General features: G+C 32.8%; 1 protein-coding gene and 2 long non-coding RNA genes across 5 annotated transcripts in view; 2 read left to right on the forward strand and 1 right to left on the reverse strand.

Moving 5' to 3' along the window:
- LOC142221522 (uncharacterized) overlaps window positions 1-24,415 on the reverse strand; it is a 253,095-nt gene that overhangs the window by 26,427 nt on the left and 202,253 nt on the right. The window lies entirely within an intron of this gene.
- Window positions 3,584-3,911, forward strand: LOC142221523 (uncharacterized). Its single transcript, XR_012718086.1, has 2 exons — window positions 3,584-3,757; window positions 3,833-3,911. It is a non-coding gene; the product is annotated as an uncharacterized LOC142221523 (long non-coding RNA).
- On the forward strand, window positions 14,857-15,392 carry LOC142221524 (uncharacterized). The gene is made up of 3 exons (XR_012718087.1): window positions 14,857-14,881; window positions 14,982-15,211; window positions 15,279-15,392. It is a non-coding gene; the product is annotated as an uncharacterized LOC142221524 (long non-coding RNA).

Raw genomic sequence — 24,415 nt, forward strand, 5'->3', positions numbered from 1 at the left:
CAAATCGCATAGAACCATTTGTATCTTTTTCCTTATTTATTTTATTCCAAATCATTTTCATTATAAACAAATCACAAAAACTTATAAAATAGGCATAATAGATATAAAAAACCGATTAAGTTTCTGTGTCGTATGATCGGTGGCACCTGAAGACAATATTCTCTGGACGTGTTTCAATATTCCAAAGTATTGATTCAAAAAATGCAAATTGTCCATGATGTCATCATCTTGCTCGTCTTTTGATGAATTGGACGGCAAACTCGTGCCCCATCTCCAGATTTGAATTTTTTCTAAAAGTCCCTCGCTGACCACAAACACCAATCGATGTATGGAGAGTGTGTACATCAAGAAAATAAGTCACCAACGTGTTTTGTTCAAAACTTAATATTAAAATAAAATGGAACAATGTAATGTTCTCATTCTAATATTATTTTCCTTTTTTTTGTAATTCACGTTACCCTTGTTGATTAATTGGCTAGATTATGAGAGTTCAAGTAATAGGTCTATTCGCGTACTTTTTTTATCGATAATAGCAGTAAAAACCATAGACCCTTTAATACATAGATGATCCACTATTCTCTTTAAAAAAAATGTGTCAGTTCCAAAAATTAATTTTCTGACATTTCGTTTTGATTTTTTCGTAAAGAGTCAGTCCCAAACATTAATTTTCGTGCATTTGCTTTTGTGTTGTTCATAAAGAGCAATGCTGCTCAAAATTAAATTTCGTATTTTCGCGATTTTGGTCACAATTTTTTGTTCAAATATATTAATTTATTTATAAATCCTCTGTTGCATCATACACGTTCTAATTTTGTGTAAAATTGGCAAACTACAAAAAGGAAAACGAAAGAGATTGTAAGCGTGCTCTTATTTTTCTCGTTTATTCTTAATCTTCGGAACTGTCAAAAATAGTTTGACACTCATGGCTCATCTATCTAAAGTCTATAGTCTATGGTAAAAACTAGCAAGAGGGTAAAGTCCGACACACATTGAACACGCCGCTTAATTCTTTCCCAACAAACACATGGCTGAGCATTTTTCATAGGTAACTCCATATCAATTTGATAATGAATCCCATCTTCAACATTTATTCAAATTTTCCAATAGGTTTGAAGCGTTAAAATGAAATTTAGTTTGAAAAGTTTTTGCGAATATGTTTAGAAATCGTTGCTAACGTATCGAATTCTACTGTTGAGGGTAATGTCTGTTTTTTCTTTAGAACGCGATTTTCTCAACAATTTCTCAAATTGAATATTACCCTAATCCTTTGAAGCAATATTTGAAAAATTGTTGAAATTTAGTATTCTTCAAACGTTTGTGTTTATTGGGATTGCTTTGAAAAACGTTGAAGCACACGTAATTATATGAGCATGCACACAATAAGGCCGGTACTCTGTTCGGTTTTCGCGTTGAAACTCCATACAAAACCTTTCTTTGTTTTTTCGTGTTGAAAAACTGACGTTTATAGCAAACCCGCACAAATAGTTTTTAATAAATAAATTATTTCTTAATTCACATTGCAAATGGCGCCGTGCTATAAACGTCAGTTTTTCAACACGAAAAAACAAAGTATCACAAATGGAAAAAATTTCGCAAATTTTTCACATTTTTTGGTTTTGTATGGAGTTTCAACGCAAAAACCGAACAGAGTACCGGCCTTAACAATGAAAATAACCTGGTTGAAATCTGGTTGGTAAATTTAGATGTCTTAAGTAAGATTTCTGCATTTTTCGCACGAAAAATATACTTAGTACTAAGCATAAACTCGAACTTAATACCCACCTTTATGCTTAGTACTAAGTTCGTTTATGAAAAACGCATATCTTCATATACCCTGCCAACATTTGTTGAATTTGGTGGCGCTTCTGAAAATCCCCACTACGTCGAAAACAGCCGTATACGATATCCAAAACTCCTCGGAAAAGCGCCGTCACTATTGAGAAGTTGTACCACGCCAAGTTACTACAAAAAAGTATCGCATGAGTGCAATTATTAGGTGCCCTTCTGGATACATTTAGAAAGACGCCAATAAGAGCCCCTTCAAACAATCAGAGAAAGTGCATTTTAAGATAGTTGTAAAAGAATCATTGTGGTCAAGTAAAACACGATTGTTTAGATGATTATTAATTTTATTAAACTTTTATAAATTCTCATAAATATAATATTTATACGACTATCACATCACATTTAACATATTTTTATGCTTTAATAAAAGATTGAAGTTGAGTTTCAAGTTGCAAGTTACATGTTGTAGCGTCTATCAGCCAGTGCTTTTATTCCCAATGGAGGCAGCGTGTCTGGAAAAATATTTGAAAAACTATCACTTTATTCCATTTGGAAAGTCAAAAATTGTTCAGCAATATACCTTTCACAATTTTAAGCGAAATAACTATGTTTTCAGCACTTCTTTATCGTTTTTATTTAAATAAATTATAAGAAGCTAGTTGTGCTTGGTGTTTCACAAAATATAAAATGGCTCCTGTAACAATAGTGATGGCAAAATACTTTCATGCGAATAGTGATGGCAAAATACTATCACAGTTGGCGATTGTTGCAGTGTCACATACGAGTCTGTGGTAGCGATGAGGATGCAATGGAACTTTGAAATGCTGGCAGGGTATCTCCGTAATGCTTAGTACTAAGTTCGTTTATGCGAAAAACGAATATCTCCATATATCTCCGTAAATAGGGTCTCAAACCGCGGGATGTTAACTTATTTATGCGCAATATTATACCTGCCATATTTGCTTTAAAATGCTCAACGAAAAAATAGGCAGATATATTATTTCGCATAAATAAATTAAAATCCCTGGGTTTGAGACCCTATTTACGAAGATATATGAAGATATTCGTTTTTCGCATAAACGAACTTAGTGCTAGACATTAAGCCTAGTACTAAGATCACGTTTTCGCACGAAACAATGTTATACTGCATATAAAAAAGGTTAGCGTGGAATAAATGCGAAATCTTTGTTTTGAGTATATTCAGACACACATGTATATAACCCTGGAATTTTCGCACAAAAAATTGGTCGGTATTTTATTTCGCATAAATAAGTTAACATCCCTGAGACCCTATCTATTTACGGAGATATATGAAGATATTCGTTTTTCGCAAAAACGAACTTAGTACTAAGCAAAAGGCCAGTATGCACCTCTAGCGAAATTTTCGGTAGCAAAAATTTATTTAAGTCTACAACAAACAAACAGGGTTGTGTACACAAATTTTAAACCAGCTAATCGCTTTTAAAAATAGTTAATATATGCTCCAAATATCCCTTAAATAAACTTTTGATTATTTACAGACCTTTTAAAATGTTTGCTGCCAAAATATGCTTTTGACAACCCTGTTATTTTCATTAGAGGTGCGTACCAGCTTACGAAATTGAACGCTACAGAAAATTTCGTTAGCATAAATAGCAATCCATTTCTTATGGGAATGAAATTTTTCGCTATAGGTGTATACCGGCCTTTACCTTGTGTTAGCGTACGTGATGATTTAGAGAAAATTATGGTTTATGGGTATCTTAATGAGTATTCATAATCGTAATCGACTACTATAACGGTAAACGTAAATCGTTGATCACTAGTGAAGCTAGCGTTTCGTGCCAGTTTACCTGCAACAAGCGTTCTGAAATGACGGCTTTTTTACACTAGAGTATCTTTCTAGAAAAAAGTTGCCATCTAGAAGCTTGTTGCAGGTACACTGCAGAAGTTAATTTTATAAATTGTGTTGCGCTTTGCTGTGTGAAGGAAGGTAAGTAATTGAAACTTGTTGAAGTAAAAATGTGAACTACATGTTTTTTTTTCTCATTTGCTAATATATTTCTAGAAAAATGTTATCTGGAAGCCTGCAGAAGATATTTTAAATCGTGGTGTGCTTTGGTGCTATGCGTTGTGAAGGTAAGTAATTAATATAGTAATTAATATATCTCATATATATGTATATACACCGTGAAACCGCTGAAAGGTGGACACCCGCGGTCGCCAAAATTTTGTCCACATTTGGGAGGTGTCCAGTTATAAGAGGTTAATTTTAATGTGTTAATATAGTAAATGTCCCCAGACAACTGTCCACGTTCGGGAAGTGTTAGGTTAGGTTAGGTTATGTGGCAGCCCAATGTATCAAGCTCACTTAGACTTTTCAGTCCATTGTGATACCACTGTGGTGAACTTCTCTCTTATCACTGAGTGCTGCCCGATTCCATGTTAAGCTCAATGACAAGGGACCTCCTTTTTATAGCCGAGTCCGAACAGCGTTCCTCATTGCAGAGAAACCACTTTAGAGAAGCTTTGAATCCCTCAGAAATGTCACCAGCATTACTGAGGTGGGATAATCCACCGCTGAAAAACTTTTTGGTGTTCGGTCATAGCAGGAAACGAACCCACGACCTTATGTATGCAATGCTAACCATTGCACCATGGTGGCTCCCTCAAGTGTGCAAGTTTGGGAGGTTTCACTGTATATATTTTTCACCAAACAAAACTCTGTCTTCCATAACATGTTTAAAAAATTCCACGTGGAGTATAAATTTTAGTAACTTAAAATGTGATTGAAATCGGTTGAGATTTGTAAAAGATTTCATGGCTAAAATCCGAATGCAAATTTTGCTTAGCATAGAAGACGCATTTCTCTAGTATAAAGCTTTTTGCTTGTCCAAAAGTCCATAAACTTTTCAATGAAGTCGTGTTGCCCTTATAATTAAGAGATTTGACATACAAATGGGTATAACATGAAAGAAAAAAATTTTGGGCTAAGGTCACCTTGACTTTAATAATTAAGAAAAATTCTTTAAAATTAATGAAATTGTCTTTAAATTTGTCGTCTTTTTGCATCTTGACTACAAAGTAAAAACTCGTTAAAAAATCAGACATGTTTTTAAAAACTTAACATTAAAGACGTTTTTTACTTGAAACAGCATAATTTCTACTGGAAGTTGTGTCTTAATTTGGAAAATAAAGTTGTCGTTACTCGTTTTTAAAGGACTTAGGTTAGGTTAGGTTAGGTTAGGTTAAAGTGGCAGCCCGATTAAGTTTCAGGCTCACTTAGACTATTCAGTCCATTGTGATATATATATATATATATATATATATATATATATATATATATATATATATATATATATATATATATATATATATATATATATATATATATATATATATATATATATATATATATATATATATATATATATATATATATATATATATATATATATATATATATATATATATATATATATCACATTGGGTGCTGTGAGAACATAACCTAACTTCATTTTATACAAATCGTTGTGAAAGAACAATATAAGCAGATTCACATAATACAGTAAACCTATCAAAAAAAAATAAAAAAACCAAGCTCTAATAAAAAAAATATATTAAAAGCATTGTATGGCAAATAAACAAAAAAAATGGAAATAAAATATAAAAGAAAGTGCAAGAACAAAACATGACAATAAAGTCAAAAGTCATTTGGTTTGAATGATAAGTGTCAAGAAGAAAGATCTCAAAATTAAATGCTGGCGCGATAGTAAAAAAATAGACAACAAATATAAAATTGCGATAGCTGCGGCGATTTTGGGACAGACGTACGAGCAACACAAACAAGAAAAAAAATATAGGAAAGCTTTCAACTGTATGTATGTAGGTTTATAAGAATGGAAACTGGTTGCCTAATAAATTGGAAAATAATAAATTAATAAAAAATATGTACATATCTGTTTATATATAAAAAATTGGATATGTAGAGAAGTCAACATAAATATAAATAAAACTAAATAAGGCCTGTATGTATATAGTTAGTCTAAGTTATCATTGTTGTAGATATGTACACTGTTAGAAAAATATGTTTTTCATATGTTCCGATATAAACAAAATGTGTTTCGGGCACGATTTTAAACCACAATATATTTAAGTGCGAACATGTAATGTTCCTAAACTAACACTAAATGTTTGGGACATCTATGTTAATATGTTAGAATATATTATGTTTGGGGCATCAATGTTTCATAAACACCATATGTGTGAATAAAAACATATATAAATTAACAAATTTCGACTAAACATACATATGTTGTGATATTTTATTCAAAGCGACAGAGAGAGTATAGAGAGAAATAGAGATGGAAACCGGGAGAGTTGACGAAAGATATCAATATAACACAGCAAAAGAGTCATAAGAGAACAATTTCTGTGAAACCGCTTGTATGTTGTTTCGGAAAACTGTTTTGTGATAAGGCCAAAAATTTGATATGTTTAAGTCTAAATATTATTTAATTTGAATAAAGAGAATATATATTCTGAACCAAGAGAATAGACATTTGAAAAACAAACAGCGTATGTTTTCGCCTTGAGAGCAGCATTTTATGTATGTGTGGACATGTGTTTTGTTTATCATTTTAGCATTATGGGCACAATTTTTTTCTTGGTTCGTTAAAAGAAATCAGGGGTCTTCATAAAAATAACGAAAGGGCACTATACTCTTTTTAGAGATGGGACAGTAAAATGAAATAAGGGGGAAATAATGAAAAATTACACAGTAAAATGTAAAAAACAAACTTTAGTTCCTCTTTATTAAAAAGTAGTCCACGAGGAGTTGACAGACACCATCAAATATAAAAGCGGGCATTAAGTTCGAGTTTTACAGCTAAAACAATTTAAAAAGTTTATTTTCTTTAAAATGAATTATTAAAGAAAAATAAAAGGAATTTTAGAGCGATGGTGTTAAATGCTAGTAAAAAACTGTTCACTCCTAAATAAATTTATGTTTATATTATAAAATTATGTATGTATGTTTATACTCGACTCCACGTTCTTCTTTTGTTAGTTTTTGAATTCCTTCCAAATTTTAAAGTTTTGTACAAAAACAGTTTTTTATTACAAGATTGTTATTTTTGCAATAAAAAATAATATTTTATCCAAAAATCAGTCAATTTCGTTTATATCAAGCACTGTTACTGACTATAAATCTTTAATAACGCACATTTCGAAGTTTCATTTAAAAAAAATTAATATAGTATAAATATAAATGTGTAAATTAAAAAAAAAAAAACAAAAAAAATGTTCGGTCGGAGCAGGGATTGAACCCACGACCCTTTGCATGCAAGGCAGACATGCTAACCACTGATCCACGTGGCAAACAAATGTACGTTTCTATTAAATAATGTTATGTTTGCATTGGCTCGTGGGCGCTGCAAACTATGCTATATAAATGTAACTTAAAACGATAATTATCTACTGGTGACTATAACAGCTACGTAGCCCAGTGGATAGTGTATTGGCTTACAAACTGTATGTATAAAAAATTTATAAAAGTGAATAATTTCTTCAACATTATTTTTATTACAGAGAAAGGTTCCAATAACTAAAAAATTTCGTGGAAGTGAAAATTACGAGTATGTTAGGGAATGAGCACAATCGTGTTTGGGAAAAATTCTTCCAAGCATATAATATTTTTGGCTCAAAATGCTTCCAAACATATAATATGTTCACATAAAACAAACATATTAATGTTTCGGCAGTATGCAATAATATATGTGCTTCCTGCAAAATATGTTTGGAACATATGTTAAAGAAGCGATTTTTTTTGAGGGTGTAGTTCTCTGAATTGTAAATAAAAAAAGAACACTTTGGAATTGAAACATTTCTCTCTTGTCTGTAAATTCATTGACATGATGGAGTAGATGCTTAATATGTAATGCTGTGTGGGTGTTGTGTTGTGTACGTTTGAGTAATTTACTAATATTGTGTTCCACCCTACTGCATTAGCCGACTTAAATTTTGAGTCTATAGATTTTGTAGAAGTCTATCAAATTCTGTCCAGATCGAGTGATATTTAAATGTATGTATTTAAGACAAACCTTTATATATAGCCCCCAACACATTTGACGGGAGAAAGGGATATTGCATACTCACGATGGAAGCGCTTTAGATTACCACATCTTCTAGAGGAGTATCGATCGGCGCGGAGAATAGCGAAAAGAAATATGAATGCGACGAAGACTTAATATTACTCTATGCGTTTCAATTCTGCTGTAGATTCCAGGGAGAAAAAAATGGAGAATTATAAATGATATTGGCGTTGGGAAGTCTAGGTCATCGGGCGGTTATCAAGGTGATCCAAATGACTTGAACGAGATGTTTACTAATATCCCTGCCCCTCCGACGGACACATCCTTCTATGACACGGATGACGGTATAGGAGGAAACTTATCTGAGAGGAACGATTTCGAGTTCAGGTGCGTTACCCAAGATGAGGTCATAGAGAGTTTTTTCATGGTTAAGTCGAATGCTATTGGCCTGGATGGAATGGACCCCAGGTTTATACGAATACTGCTCCCTCAACTTATACTCTTTTCACCTACTTATTTAACACAATTCTGACCTCCAGTACTTATCCCACGATATGGAAGCATGCAAAGGTTATTCCGATACCGAAATCTAATTCAGAGTCACGACCCATTGCTATTTTGTGTTATGTTTCTAAAGTGTTCGAAAAGATTTTACATAAGCAGATATATGATTATCTTCTTCGCGGTAACTTGTTAACTGAAAGGCAGTCTGGTTTCCGCAGAGATCATAGTTGTGTGAGTGCACTGATCGAAGTATCGTAATCAATTAGGAGAAATATTGATGAGAACCATGTTAGTTTTCTTGTACTCTTGGATCACTCAAAGGCTTTCGATACTGTTGATCACAAAATGTTATGTCTAAAGCTACGGTCAGACTAGTCAAATATTTGACACGAATGTGTTTGATCGAATTTGTTCCAAACAGAACCTGTTTGACACAAAATTTTATTTGCGGTCACACTGCGTTCAAATATTTGACAGTTTTTATTTGATCAAACACGTTCAAATAAAAGTTAGGGAAAACATGTTTGACCTGTGTTCACACTATGGCAAATATTTTCTTGCAACAAAAGTTTGATCAAACCATCAAAATGGATAATTTTGTTTGACCAAATGTTTTTGAGCACTGATGTGACATAAATAAAGCTAGTTAATGGGGAATAAGGCGGAACTAATTAAAATATCGATATCTAAGCGTACATTAAGAAAAATTACAATGAAATTAAATAAATACTTTATTCCAATAAAAAATATTTCATTTATGAAAAAACTTTAGCTAATGCCTTGGGGCGGAGCACAATGTTAGAAAACAAAGCATTTTTATGCAATTTCGTAAAAGTGCATTTATGATTTATAGGTCGATACATATATATTAGAGATATAGGAAATTTTGAGTCATTCTTGTGGTGATTTTACAAGGAAAATCGTAGTATTTTGGTCTTATTTGAAGAACATATATATTGGGTCTTTACCTAAATCTGAACCGATGTGGATGAAATTCGACACACTTAAATATAATATTAAATATTCTCTCCACGTAAAATATCTCTAAAAAATGTACTCAATCTCGTTGAATCTCGGAGGTAAGATGTGGGTATTCTAGCCATATTTCCCCTAATGCAAAATCATATATATGGGAGCAATATTTCAATCTGAACCGATTTTGACCAAATTTAGCACACATGATAATTGTACTCTCTGTGCAAAATTTTTAAAGTTTCGGAGATAAACATTGGCTTCCGTGGCCACATGAATCTAAATATATATATGGGATCTATATCTAAATCCGAACACATTGTTAGAATGTCAAGTTCGTACATCGGAGTAAAACTTTTGTCTCTGTAGTTATAAGAGCGTAGATGGGACAAAAGATATATATGGAAGCTGTATCTAAATATGAACCGATTTTGGCCAAATTTGGCATGCATACCTTGAATGCTAATTCCACTATCTGAACAAAATGACACTTAACTCGGAGTGAAATTTTGACCTCCAGTGGTCATATGAATCTAAATCGGGCGAAAGATATGAGTGCTATATATAAATCTGAATCGATTTCAGGCAAATTTATCCCACTTCTATTAATTGTATTCCTTCCCCAAAATTTGAAGCATATAAGAATAAGAATATCGGGCGAAATATATATGTGGGAGATATATCTAAATCTGAACTGATTTCTTCCAAAACACACTTGTGCAAAATTTCAAATAGATTGGATTTAACCTGTGACCTAGACTTTAATTACAAAAATGTGTTCACAGACAATCGGACATGGTTAGATCGGCTCAGATTCCGACACTGAGCAATATTGTAAAAGACTCTATGTGTCTATCTCTTCTCCATCCATATGCACTAATTTATAATACCCTGTTTGGGTATTATCAATTATTTTTTTACAACACAGTGGTAAATATTAAACTGCTCAAACTGTAGAGGTGTGCAATATTTTACTCATGGTCACGAATATCTAGAACGAAAGATTTTTACTCACGCACGATATTTTTGGTACGAGTCACTTTCACGAACACTCACTCAGGCAAATCTTTTAAAGGCTCACGTCCGCACACCCACAAGTGTAAAAATTTTATTCACGCATACTCACGATCTGAAATGTCGTTATTCACGAAATCTCTGTAAAGTCTCATACATACTCGTGGCACAAGAAAATTGTCTCCACATAGAAATTATCGCCTCACTAAAGAAAATAATAGACGTTATTAGTTTTATGGTCAATCCTATTCTTGCCAGAATAATTTAGCTGGTGAATCTGGCTGACAACGTTAGCATTGAAATCGAGATTGTTATTAAGCTTTTAATATCATATGTGTGGCTAAAATTGTAAGCGAATTCAATTGGTAAGCGTGAGTGCATTTCTTTATTACTCACGCACACTCACAAATAGATTATTTGCGTGACTCACGCTCACGCATGACCTTTAATCACACACACTCAAGCTGTTGCCATAAGCACAATTTACGTAGGTAACAACAATTTTGTGTCACGTACACACCTTAAATAAAATCTGCTCCTGGACGTACAAAATTTCAATCATATCTCCCATATCAATGAACCGCCAAATATTCACATAAATACTCCTATTACCCACATTTTACCCATATGGGATTGAATCCTCGAATCGCTGCCTTCCACATATAGAGCATAAACATTAATCTTTTATCAAAAACATGCATCTTTTCCATTAAAATAAAACAACTTATATTTTTGTTTGACCGTGTTTGCTCTTGCAAAATTTTTGTAAGATCAAATAAATATTTGACGGAATGTGGTGCAAATATTTGCCATATGGTGGTCACACTATGATCAAACATGGTAAATATTCATTTGATGTCAAACATCTTTCTTTGCCGAAAATGAGCTGTTTTGTTGTTTGCTTCAAACAAAAGTTTGTTGGTCAGACTATGGCAAAGAAATATTTGACAGTTTTGATCAAATATTTGATTAGTCTGACCGTAGCTTAAAACTTCAAAGATTTTTCAATTTCTCACCTACTGCTACCTCTCTCATAACTTCCTATCTTAACAATCGGTTACAGACGGTTTACACCAGAGATACTTTTTCATTGCCATTACCAGTTACGAAAGGGGTTCCACAGGGTCCTATAATTGGACCTCTATTATTTTGCATGTACGCAAATGACCTCCCTCTAGAAATAGTCTATAGTCAGATACTTATGTATGCAGACGACATACAAATCTTTTTAAGTAGTCCGGTACGTGATACTAGTGAGTGTTTGGGGAAACTTAACCACGACCTTGATCGTGTGTTTCGATGGGCAACAGCAAATGGTCTGCTACTAATTCTACAAAAGTCTAAATGTTTGATTATACACAAGAATAGAAGGTTCTCTTTGTCCAATGCTGACATTATGATGAATGGTCAGAAAATCGATGTAGTCACTAGTGCTAAGAATCTTGGAGTAGTATTCAATAGCACATTGAGTTGGTCAAGTCATGTAAACACAGCCGTTGGACAAACATATGCAAAACTACGTGCTTATGGGTTACTCATTCCTATACACCAGTCAATATTCGACTTCTCCTGGCGAAAAGTCTTTTGTTATCGGGTTTAATTTACGGATCTGAACTCTTCGCGAATTGTGACTCTGTGAGCAAAAATAGACTTAACGTTATGTGTATGTGTTACGCAGGACCGATCATGTTTCGCATGTTACAAACTCCCTCTTTGGCTTTAGTTTTAATACCCTGCTTAATGTCAAGTCGTTAGTATTTCTACATAAATTGATTTACAAACGGAAACCCAGCTATCTCTATGATAAAATTCGGTTACCAGATCTGATAGAAATAGGAATATAATACCCTTTATAAGACAAGTCTTGTATCCGAATGGAAGTTCTTTATTGGCACAATACGTCTCTGGAACACTCTACCACCCGATATACAATGCATCAGCAACGCATCATCTTTTAAGAAGAGTATTCAAAATTTATTTCAAAATTAGAATATATATCTTTAAAAATTTGCTTGTAGATAAAATATAGTATCACAATTTCAATCATCAGTAATACAATGCAATTGAATATTAAAAGTAATTTCTATATATATATATATATTTTTTTCTATTATTATTAATACAATTTTTTTATTTATTTTAATTTTAATTTATTTTCTTTTTATCTTTAAATTTAATTATTGTATATACTTATTATAAATCGGAGATGTTTTAACATTTATAAAGACTTTCATGCGCAATCGAATTACTTGGGTTGTGGTAGAAGTCTGATATTTATGAAATAAAGCTGTGGTTGAACTTATGATTTAGTTGAATAACTAAAGCTCCTTTATTATTTTGTTTAGTCTGGTTTAGTCAATTTAATTAAAAAATAGTAATTGATATTAAAACTATTCTTTCATAAATTAATATCTTAATAATGCTGCAAAAAAGCGTCGCCAAAAAAGAAGTGAAAATGTTCTTTTTGGGTCTGGAAGTGGTACAAAATTGGCGGAGAAGCGATGAATGTAATATGAACTTGTCATAGAACGAATGTCCACCGTTTCAACAGCGTTGCAATGAAGTTGCATCACTTCTTAAGGTGTGATCCGAATTCAGTGTTTTGAATGTGTATTAAAAATTTTGTGATATTTTCTCAAATAAATAATTTTTATACTTTTTTATGATTTTTAATGCATTCTAACGCTTGTTTGAAACGTTTTCCCTCGAATATTTTCAAATATTATCGATTTTTCTATAATGGATTTAGCATTTTTGTGGCAAAATTTGAATAATTTGTACCATTTTATTTATTCTTACTCTTTTTTTGAACTATTTGAAAAAAGAAAACAAAAAATTACGTATTAAAATATGAAAAATGAAGTAAAAAACTTCCTGTGTAGTTAAAATAGTTAACTTCTTTGTGAAGACATTTTTGGAAGTGCTTTTAAAGTTGTGCCTTTAGAACAACTCCCAATTTTTTGCTGGGAAAAGTGTGGAACTACCCTACGGGAAATGGATCAACCACAGAACTGGTACAGGACTAGTCTCTGGAGTGTATGGACCAGTCCCAGTTCTGGTCAAAACGTATGGAAGGGACCGTCCACTTTAACATGGGTTTGTCATTGACGGAGTAAATATACATTTTAGGACGCGTCTTGGACTCATCCCAAAGGACACTTCCTGGGACAATTTAGCAGGAGCACCCCATAAACAGTCTCGGACAAACTCTTAGAAATCTCTTTCAATTTGGGCTCCTAATCGAACCCGAAATGAAAAAAAAACTTTTGAAATATATCGAACAAAAGGTTATTCTGATAATTTTATTTCACTAAATGTGAAAATTGCAACTAACTGGAACACAGGTACCAGTTCTGTGATAGGTCCGTCAATGGCAATTTGCACCAATTTCCCGTAGGGTACTTTTAGTTGCTTTATTATAAATTGATTGTCGAGTTATTTTTATGTCTACTTTTTTATTCAATTTTATGAAATAAAACATTAGTTGAACCTATAAGTTCAGTCCATAAAGTTTTAGCTAGGGGGGCTATAGCCCTCCCTACACACAAAAAATTATAGCCAATTTTTTTTTTCAATTAAACACTTAATTGAATTTGTAAACGTATTCAATTAATATGTTAATTGATTCAATTAATTATTTAATCAAATCCGAACCAATTAAAAAATGATTGATATTTTTTACGTTTCCAATTAAAATATTAATTGATTCAATCATTTTGTTAATCAATTCGGAAATAATTTTCAATTACAAACGTGATTGAACAATTTTCCGTTTCCAATTACACGTGTGATTAATCCAATCACCTTTGTGATTGAAATTGAATCATTTTGAACAATGTAAAGAGCGAAAAGAGAACAAGAGAATGTGTATTTATTCAACAATGTATGATGGAGAGATCAGTCTGTGGAAGTAACTCGTAACGAATGGTTGGTTTTTTGTTTTTCGCGTAAATTGAAAAACATGATTGGCGACATTCTGTCTGCTGCATTCAAAATGTGTGCATAAATATTTTGAACGCAACAACAAATCATAGCAAAGGGTTGAAATAAATAAAGTGTGCAACAACAAATGGCCACGTGGTAAAGGTTTGAAAAATATATGACAGAACGCATTTGAAATTACCTGTGTTTGCGGTTTGTGGTATTGTAAAAATGGAAAACAATCTACGTTTATTGAAGGTAAGAAATTATGAAACGTGAATACCGTTTTCCATTGAAGCCTGTTTACATTAAACTAAATAAAATAATATATTTTTTATTCATTTCTTTTTGTGCCCCATCCCATCCCATCAACTCCATAATTTTGTCAAATATATAAGAATAATGTGGGTACCGTATTGATCTTTTAAAATTATGATTTTTTTTCACTCCTAGTTTTCTTAAAAACCAAGAGTGGTATGGGTTTGTTGGAAGATTCACCTTCAAGTTGCGAAGTAGCGTTGGCATTAAATTATTTTTTGTTTTACCTGCCTTTTTCAGTTTGAACCCAAGTAGAGAGCAGTATATATGATATATAAACTAATGAGCTGAATTATGTAATGGTTAAAAAGTTCTTTCTTTTGGATTTAAAAATATGAAAAATGTCCGAAAATAATAAAAATATGTATTTTCCATTTATATTTTTTCTATTTCCAGAATTTGCAAGTTATCATCAATATAATACCAAATATTACATTGCTTTCCCATTATTTTTGTCTTTGATTGGTTCAAATTTTAATAGACGATTTCAATGTGTGGACATTTTGGAAAGGAATTAAATTACCGAGCTCCTTAATACACCTTTTTATGCTAAAAGACTACAACTGCAAAAGAAGATTATAAATCTGTAACCTGGAACTAAGAATTGAACTTGATATTCTATGCAGGTAATGTTTAACAAAATTAACTTTTAATTGAACAAAATAAAATTCGAATTATTCTGTTTACTTTCAGAAAAGCTAATTTAGCTTACAGGCTGCTGATTTATTGGAAATCTAGGCGCATCTACATGTTAGAAGGAACATGCTGATATGATTATTATGATAAGGACGATAATGATTTATATAGTTTATAGTTGTAATTGATAGTAATTGTATGTGTAAGTTATGCTAGAACAAAACACACAACTGAGAAGAACCAAATTTATATTGCATAATTCAAAAAATAATAAAATATTGAATATTTTTTAATAAGAAACACATATTTTCTTTTATTTAAAATAAAACTAAATTCAATTTTGGGGGCGCAATATATAATTTTTTGAATGAAATTTATAGCCAATTTCAATTAATTATTTAATTGAATGAATCAAATAGTTGATTGATTTTTGTCGTGAAATTAATTAAAATTGTGATTGATTCAATTGAAACTGTGATTTAATTTTATGTTAAAAATCAATCACGTTTTTAATTGATTCAATCACACAATTAATTGATTCCGTGACAAAAGTCAATTAAATTTTTAATTGAAAATCGTGTTGGTTTTCAATCATAATGGGTGATTGATACTATCATTTTCGTGATTGAAGACATTTCAATTAAAAAAATGATTGAATCCGCGATTTTCGTGATTGAAATCAAAAAAAAAAAATTTTGTGTATAGGAAAATTGTATAGCTACGCTAATGGTGGTGCAGAGTATAATATAGTCCGCCCGACTTTAGACTTTCCTTACTTGTTGTTTACTAACATTGTGTTCCACACTAGTAAATTAGCCGACTTAAATTTTGAGTCTATCGATTTTGTAGAAGTCTATCAAATTCTGTCCAGCTCGAGTGATATTCCAATGTATGTATTTGGGACAAACCTTTAACATATATATAGCCCCAACATATTGGAGGGATGTGATATGGTTTCGAAAATTTAGATCTACAAAGTGGTGCAGGGTATAATATCGTCGGCCCGCCCGACTTCAGGCTTTCCTTACTTGTTTTTTAGTATTTCTTATGTAACTCCCGACTAATTGTGATGAAATTGTTTCTCGATCTCATCGCTATTTTTATCAAGTGCCTTTTAACCAGGGCTGTGGAGTCGAGACAATTTTGCTCGACTCCGACTCCAGCATTTATTATTAGCCTCGACTCCGGAGTCGACTCCAGGTGGTGTACCTAAATCTCATTTTAACAGTATTCCAATTGTAATTTTAAGGTGTAGTGTTCCAAAAATAGACCGATTTAAGTACTATATTTTGCCATATGTGTTTATATGGCCAAAAGAACTCTAATTTTAAATTTTGATACGACTCGACGACAAACCTCAGAATTTTAGTGATGTAAAGAACTCTACATTTTAATTTCAGGCCAATAAGTTAAAATACGACACAAGAAATGTCAAAATATGGGTATAACAACAATCTCTAGAATATACCCTAAAAAAATCGCTTCTTTAACATATGTTCCAAACATATTTAGCAGGAAGCACATATATTATTGGATACTGCCGAAAGATTAATATGTTTGTTTTATGTGAACATATTATATATTTGGAAGCATTTTGAGTCCAAAAATATTATATGCTTGGAAGAATTTTTCCCAAAGACGATTCTGCTCATTGCCTAACATACTCGTAATTTTCACATCCACGAAATATTTTAGTTCTTGGCACCTTTTTCTGTAATACAAATAATGTTGAAGAAATTATTCACTTTTATAAATTTTTTAAATTTTACCTTTCGCCTGCACGGAGAATCGAACCGAGCACTATACAGTTTGTAAGCCAACACACTATCCACTGGATTACGTAGCTGTTATAGTCACCAGGAGATAATTATAATTATAAATTACATTTATATAGTTTGCAGCGCCCACGAGCCCATGCAAACATAACATTATTTAACAGAAACATACATTTGTTTGCCACGTGGAGCAGTGGTTAGCATGTCTGTCTTGCATGCAAAGGGTCGTGGGTTCAATCCCTGCTCCGACCGAACACTTTTTTTATTTTTAATTTACACATTTATATTTATACTATATTAAATTTTTATAATGAAACTTCGAAATGTGGGTTATTAAAGATTTATAGTCAGTAACAGTGCTTGATATAAACGAAATTGACTGATTTTTGGATAAAATTTTTTTTTACTGCAAAAATAACAATTTTGTAACAAAAAGCTGTGTTTGGTACAAATCTTTAAAATTTGGAAGGAATTCAAAAACTCGAACAAAAGAAGAACGTGGAGGCGAGTATAAACATACATAAATAATTTTATAATATAAACATAAATTTAGTTAGGCATGAACAGTTTTTTACTAGCATTTAACACCGTCGCTCTAAAATGCCTTTTATTTTTTTTTTCTTTAATAATTCATTTTAAAGAAAATAAACTTTTTAAATTGTTTTAGCTGCAAAACTCGAATTTAATGCCCGCTTTTATATTTGAAGGTGTCCGTCAACTCCTCGTGGACTACTTATTAATAAAGAGGAACTAAACTTTGTTTTTATACATTTTACTGTGTAATTTTTCACTATTTCATCCTTATTTCATTTTACTGTCCCAACTCTAAAAAGAGTATAGTGCCCTTTCGTTATTTTTATGAAGACACCTGATTTCTTTTAATGAACCAAGAAAAAAATTGTGTCCATAATGCCAAAGTGATAAACAAAACACATGTCCACACATACATAAAATGGTGCTCTCAAGGCGAAAACATATGCTGTTTGTTTTTCAAATGTCTATTCTCTTGGTTCCGAATGTCTATTCTCTTTATTCAAATTAAATAATATTTAGACTTAGGCATATCAAATTTTTGGCCTTATCATAAAACAATTTTCCGAAACAACATACAAGCGGTTTCACAGAAATTGTTCTCGTTTGATTCTTTCGCTATTATGTTGATATCTTTCGTCAACTCTCCCGGTTTCCATCTCTATTTCTTTCTCTATACTCTCTGTCGCTTTGAATAAAATATCACAACATATGTATGTTTAGTCGAAATTTGTAAATTTATATATGTTTGCATTCACACATATGATTTTTATGAAACATTCATGCCACAAACATAATATATTCTAACATATTAACATAGATGTACCAAACATTTAGTGTTAGTTTAGGAACATTACATGTTTGCACTTAAATATATTGTGTTTTAAAATTGTGCCCGAAACACATTTTGTTTATATCGGAACATATGAAAAACATATTTTTCTAACAGTGTATATATTTATAAAACGACAAAATTTCAAAAAATAATTAGGCTTCCAGAAGTTTAAGAAGTAAAATCCTGGTATTGGTCTATATAGGCATTTTATAAAAAATAAATCTATATAAATAGAAACACTAGCAAAAAGATACACAAAAATCAAAATGTCGGACTAATCAGATAGAAAGTTTAGATGTTAAAAAATGTAATGTGTCGGCTATATAAAACAGATTTAAAATGCTAAAAATTAGAACAGGCGGAATTTCAAATAACCACTTCCATACAACAGATGACAACAATAGCTGTACAGTTACGAGTGTTTCTATAAAATGGTGAAACAGCGATTTATAAATGGTCTATTAGTTATGGGCATTAGAGGCCATTAATTTAATGTAAAGAATTTTAAGTGGCTTTGATGAAACAAACTTTGTCCCAAAAGACCGGCTCAGATGGCACGTTGGCAGAGGTTTAATTTACAATTACACTTTCTAAGGACATCGGGTGTATAAGGAGATTTCTTAAGTAATTCTGTAGGGCTATCTCAAAATCTGGGAAATTTCCGCATTTATTTATGGATCTCAAATAACTCTAAATTCGAAATTTTTGACAAATCTTAAGAAAATTTTAGGCTGGGAAAAATTTCTTAAAACAAATCGGAAGTTGGGTTTATATGTAGGTGCTATATCACAAAATTTTCCGGTATGACCCATCTTCGAACTCGACATGCCTGCCAAAAAAGAAAAGAACTTTAGGTTCTACTGCTATATTGCTTTAAAGTTATACCTTTATCAAGAGTATATCCAGGGTCAAAAATCTATATTTTAATATGTTAAAAATGGACAATACAATTGATCAATTAAGCCCATATTCTAGTAAAACCTACTTTTTATATAACCGTGAAATTTCACCCATATACACTTTGAATGGCCTGAAATCCAGTACTTCGTTTTTCGTTGTTCGATTAAAAATCCTAATGGAATCTAATTTGTCGAAATATTTCTTTAGTTACAACGATATAGTGTTTTTCAAATTTTGGTTCGCCGGAGTCGAGCAAAATTTCTACGACTCCGACTCCAGCAAAATCTTCAGACTTCGGCTCCGACTCCACAGCCTTGCTTTTAACAATAGATCCTATATTGGCAATGGGATTGATATCGGGGCTTTGTGATGACCATTTAAGCATTCAAAAACTTTGCTCCGTCAACAATTTCTTCACTATTTTGTAAGTATGATTGGGTTTGCCAACTTGTTGAAAAACAACTTGCTTCTCAAGGGCGATCAAAGTAGTCTCATTTTTTGCCACCATCCCCATACCATGAGGCTTCCCCCTTCATGTTTACTTAACCATAGCAGTGCACTATATAACATATTTAATTTTTTTCTTCTTTTCATATTAGCCTGATACCGAAACAGGCGATTAACGTCCAAATGCATGATATTTTAATTTTACAATTAATTATTTTTCGAGCTTTATGGACAAATTACGTGTATAGATTTGTATCTGGCGTTTTCTTTTCAATGGTTCCATAGATCAAATTCCTTGATGTAATTTGTCCATAAAGCTCGAAAAATAATTAATTGTAAATATTTCATTTTTGAAACTGTTGCCATTTCAATATATTTGAACCTATTTTCTTGCGGTTTGGACTCAATGACCAATATTTCGTGCTTTTTACAAAATGTACATATAAAGCAACCTTTTTTACAATATATTAGTTTTTCGATAATTTTTTTTACTTTTCCTTCTAAATCTGTCTTTATTTACAGATGTAAATATATGTGGTATAAATTATTTTCAGTTGAATTGTTTTATTTATTTCTTATGAAAATAATACAAATAGGAGAAGAGTAAATAAAAACTCAAAATATTTAACTTTTAGACAACTGTAGCATTTGGTTAGGACAAAATAAACAAAATATGTATCGGAATTATTTTTTTTTAACACAATATATTTAAATGCAATAATATGATATTCCTAAATTAGCAAAACATGTTTGCGACACATATGCTAATATGTAAGAATATATGTATTATGTTTCATCTAAGTAATATAGTTGGATGTAAACATATATTGATTTAGAAAGTACGAGTATATATATATATATATATATATATATATATATATATATATATATATATATATATATATATATATATATATATATATATATATATATATATATATATATATATATATATATATATATATATATATATATATATATATATATATATATATATATATATATATATATATATATATATATATATATATATATATATATATATATATATATATATATATATATATATTTACTCGTACTTTCTAAATCAATGCTGCGATGTTTTACTCAGAAAGCAAGAGAGAGGAAGGATACTAGTCATTCAACCATCGTACGGAACGGACGTGTTTTATACCCTAAATAATAATATAATAAGTTTGATCGGCCAAAAAATGTGCCTACCAGAAATATTGATTTTAGACCCCATAAAATATATACCGATCGACTCAGAATCACCTCCTGAGTCGATCTAGCGCTTGGTGTCCGTTCGTCCGTCTGTCCATGTATTTGTTGTTCACAGGATTCCGGTCGCAATTATTAACCGATTTTGATAAAATTTGGGAGTTTGTTGGGCACAAGGACGATATATGTGTCGCCCGATTTCGACAAATGGGGTCACGTTGCGCTCTTTTTCAAACGGATCGTCACCAAATTTGGCAAAAGGTAATCTTTTCCATCGCCCTTCAAGTCTTCAAAATTTCATCCAAATCGGTTCAGATTTAGATATAGCTCTCATATATATGTACCGCCCGATTTTCCCAAATTTGGCCACAAGACCTTTATTTATCAAACCTTTATTTATCAAAAGCTTGATCTTTAACAATGCGTGGTAAACTTTATTTCTGTAGAAAATTTTGTCAACATTTTATTTCTATAGAACATTTTTTTCAAAATGTTATTTCTATAAAAAATTTTCTCAAAATTTTATTTCTGTGGAATTTTATCTCAAAATTTTATTTCTATAGAATCTATTATCAAAATTTTATTTCTATAGAAAAATTTCTCACAAAATTTTGTTTATAGAAACTTTTTCCAAAATTTCATTTTTATAGATATTTAACAAAAAAGATTACTAATCTGGGTAGAATTCTACCTACTGTGGCAACCGTAGTGGTAATACAAATTTATATTCTAAGTTATATACGTTGCATATTCATGTTTTAAGATAATAAAGTACTTAGAACCATTTTTGTTTTGTAAAATTTTTTAAATTTAACGAAAAATATAGTAGGGAAAATTTTTTGGGAATGTATAGGAAAGTAGGGAACTTTTTTGTCCTTGTAGGGTAAACCGAACATTTTCCCTGGCAACATTGACTATGAGCTGTAGTCAGATTGACACAAAGCACCCATAGACATGTACCCCTTAATTTTCTTAAATATGCAACTGCGGTTTATCTCCCAGACCTATATGTTACCCCACAAATGCTTACTAATTCTGTAATGGTGGTTTAGGGTATGATATAGTCGGCCCCGTCCGATTTTCTACTTTGCTTACTTGTTTTTAATAGCGGACTAACTCATCGTAATAAGTACTACGAATTTCAAGTGTGGTGGGATAAGGGGCGATACGGTCAAAATTTGGTCAATATAAACTTGACGTATTTCTTTCAATTTTGCATTTAAAAAACCTGAACACCCCTCATTTTGAAGGTGTGTGTGTGTAGAATGTTGCTCCTATTTTGATTTTGGAATTCACTCTTCAGTTGTCAAAATGCCGTCCAAGCAAGAAGAGCAGTGTATCAAAATTTTGCTCGCGCATCGCGAAAATCCGAGCTACTCGCACGCAAAGCTGGCAAAATCGCTAAAAGTTGCCAAATCAACCGTTACAAATGTAATTAAAGTGTTTGGGGAACGTTTGTCGACAGCCAGGAAGTCTGGATCGGGTGGAAATCGAAAACCGGAAGCCGCTGAGACGACAAAGAGAGTTGCCGGTAGTTTCAAGCGAAACCCTAGGGAGCCACCGTGGTGCAATGGTTAGCATGTCCGCCTTGCATACACAAGGTCGTGGGTTCGATTCCTGCTTCGACCGAACACCAAAAAGTTTTTCAGCGGTGGATTATCCCACTTCAGTAATGCTGGTGACATTTCTGAGGGTTTCAAAGCTTCTCTAAGTGGTTTCACTGCAATGTGGAACGCCGCTCGGACTCGGCTATAAAAAGGAGGTCCCTTGTCATTGAGCTTAACATGGAATCGGGCAGCACTCAGTGATAAGAGAGAAGTTCACCAATGTGGTATCACAATGGACTGAATAGTCTAAATGAGCCTGATACATCGGGCTGCCACCTAACCTAACCTCTCTCTCCGCAAATAAGCTGGGTGTATCGTCTACAACCGTGCATCGAGCCAAAAAACGAGCCGGACAATCGATTTACAAGAAGGTAGTGACTCCAAATCGCGATGATAAACAAAATACGACGGCCAAAGCGCGATCACGGAGGCTGTACACGACGATGCTGACGAAGTTTGACTGCGTGGTAATGGACGACGAAACCTACGTCAAAGCCGACTACAATCAGCATCCGGGACAGGGGTTTTATACGTCAAAAGGAAGGCGAAAGGTAGCAGATATTTTCAAGCACATAAAACTGTCAAAGTTCGCAAAGAAATATCTGGTTTGGCAAGCCATCTGTAGCTGTGGCTTCATAGCTTCCGTGACTGTCAACCAAGAAATTTACGTGAAAGAGTGTTTGAATAAACGTCTGCTGCCTTTCCTGAAGAAACACGGTTGTTCCGTACTGTTTTGGCCGGATTTGGCATCTTGCCATTACGGTAAAACGGCCATGGAATGGTACGCCGCCAACAACGTGCAGGTGGTTCCCAAGGACAAGAACCCTCCCAACACACCAGATCTCCGCCCAATTGAGAAATACTGGGCTATTGTCAAGCGGAACCTAAAGAAGACCAAAAAAAAACTACTAAGGACGAGCAGCAGTTCAAAGCAAACTGGCTTTTTGCGGCGAAGAAGGTGGACAAGGTGGCTGTACAAAATCTGATGGCAGGTGTCAAGCGTGAGGCCCGGCAATTCGGATTTGGAAAAGCGAAAGCCTAACTGAATATTTTTCCTGAATTTTATACTAATTGAAATTGAAAAATAAACCGATTTACACGCGTTTTCCCTTGACCAAATTTTGACCGTATCACCCTTTATTAAGCCACCATGCAGCGAAATTCAAAGTCATCCACTGGGTTGCTAACTTCAGGGCCCAGTGGACGGGCATCGACTGGAGTTATAAATTTGGGCAATGACCAATAGTTAGGCCAATTAGTCGACCTGTAGACGGATCGACAGGTGGCGACACTTTGACAAGTCGAGCCTTTTCTACGGTAACGACATCAAAAGGAGGTAATCCCTCACGAAAGAGATTCAATGAACGCAGAAATGCTTTATTTATCCCAAATAAATTAGGATCAGTCGGCCCAAGCACGTTGTCGCCTAAACAAAGCGATTCCTTAAAATGGGCTCAAGGAATTCTTGAAGTTGGAAAAAGGGAACGATCACCGGATGAGCTGCCATCCTCCAAAAGGGATCAAAGATCGTTTGCCTCAGTTGCTGAAGACAGCCTTGTTATTGCTATCATTAATAACGGAGCATTGGACGGTATGGTTCCAAAGCAAAAATGGGGGAAAACTGAGAACGCTATGTCTGGCGTCTACTCACAGGACAAGTTTCCCGGCCCAGATCCTCGACACCAAGAGGCTGGTTGGTATCAAGGACGATTTAAGCTAGTCGCATTTGAGGACCAGAGGTCTATAGAATGTGTTAAAGCTGCTCCGATACTAATTGGTGAAGTTTGGGAAGGAGCTGCACTACAGTTAGTCGAGAAGAAAGACATACCGGCTAGACCTAGAGCTCATGCGTGGATACCTGCAAACCCTCCTGACCCT

Source organism: Haematobia irritans, chromosome 1 (assembly GCF_050003625.1).
Source record: "Haematobia irritans isolate KBUSLIRL chromosome 1, ASM5000362v1, whole genome shotgun sequence".
Lineage (NCBI taxonomy): Eukaryota > Metazoa > Arthropoda > Insecta > Diptera > Muscidae > Haematobia > Haematobia irritans.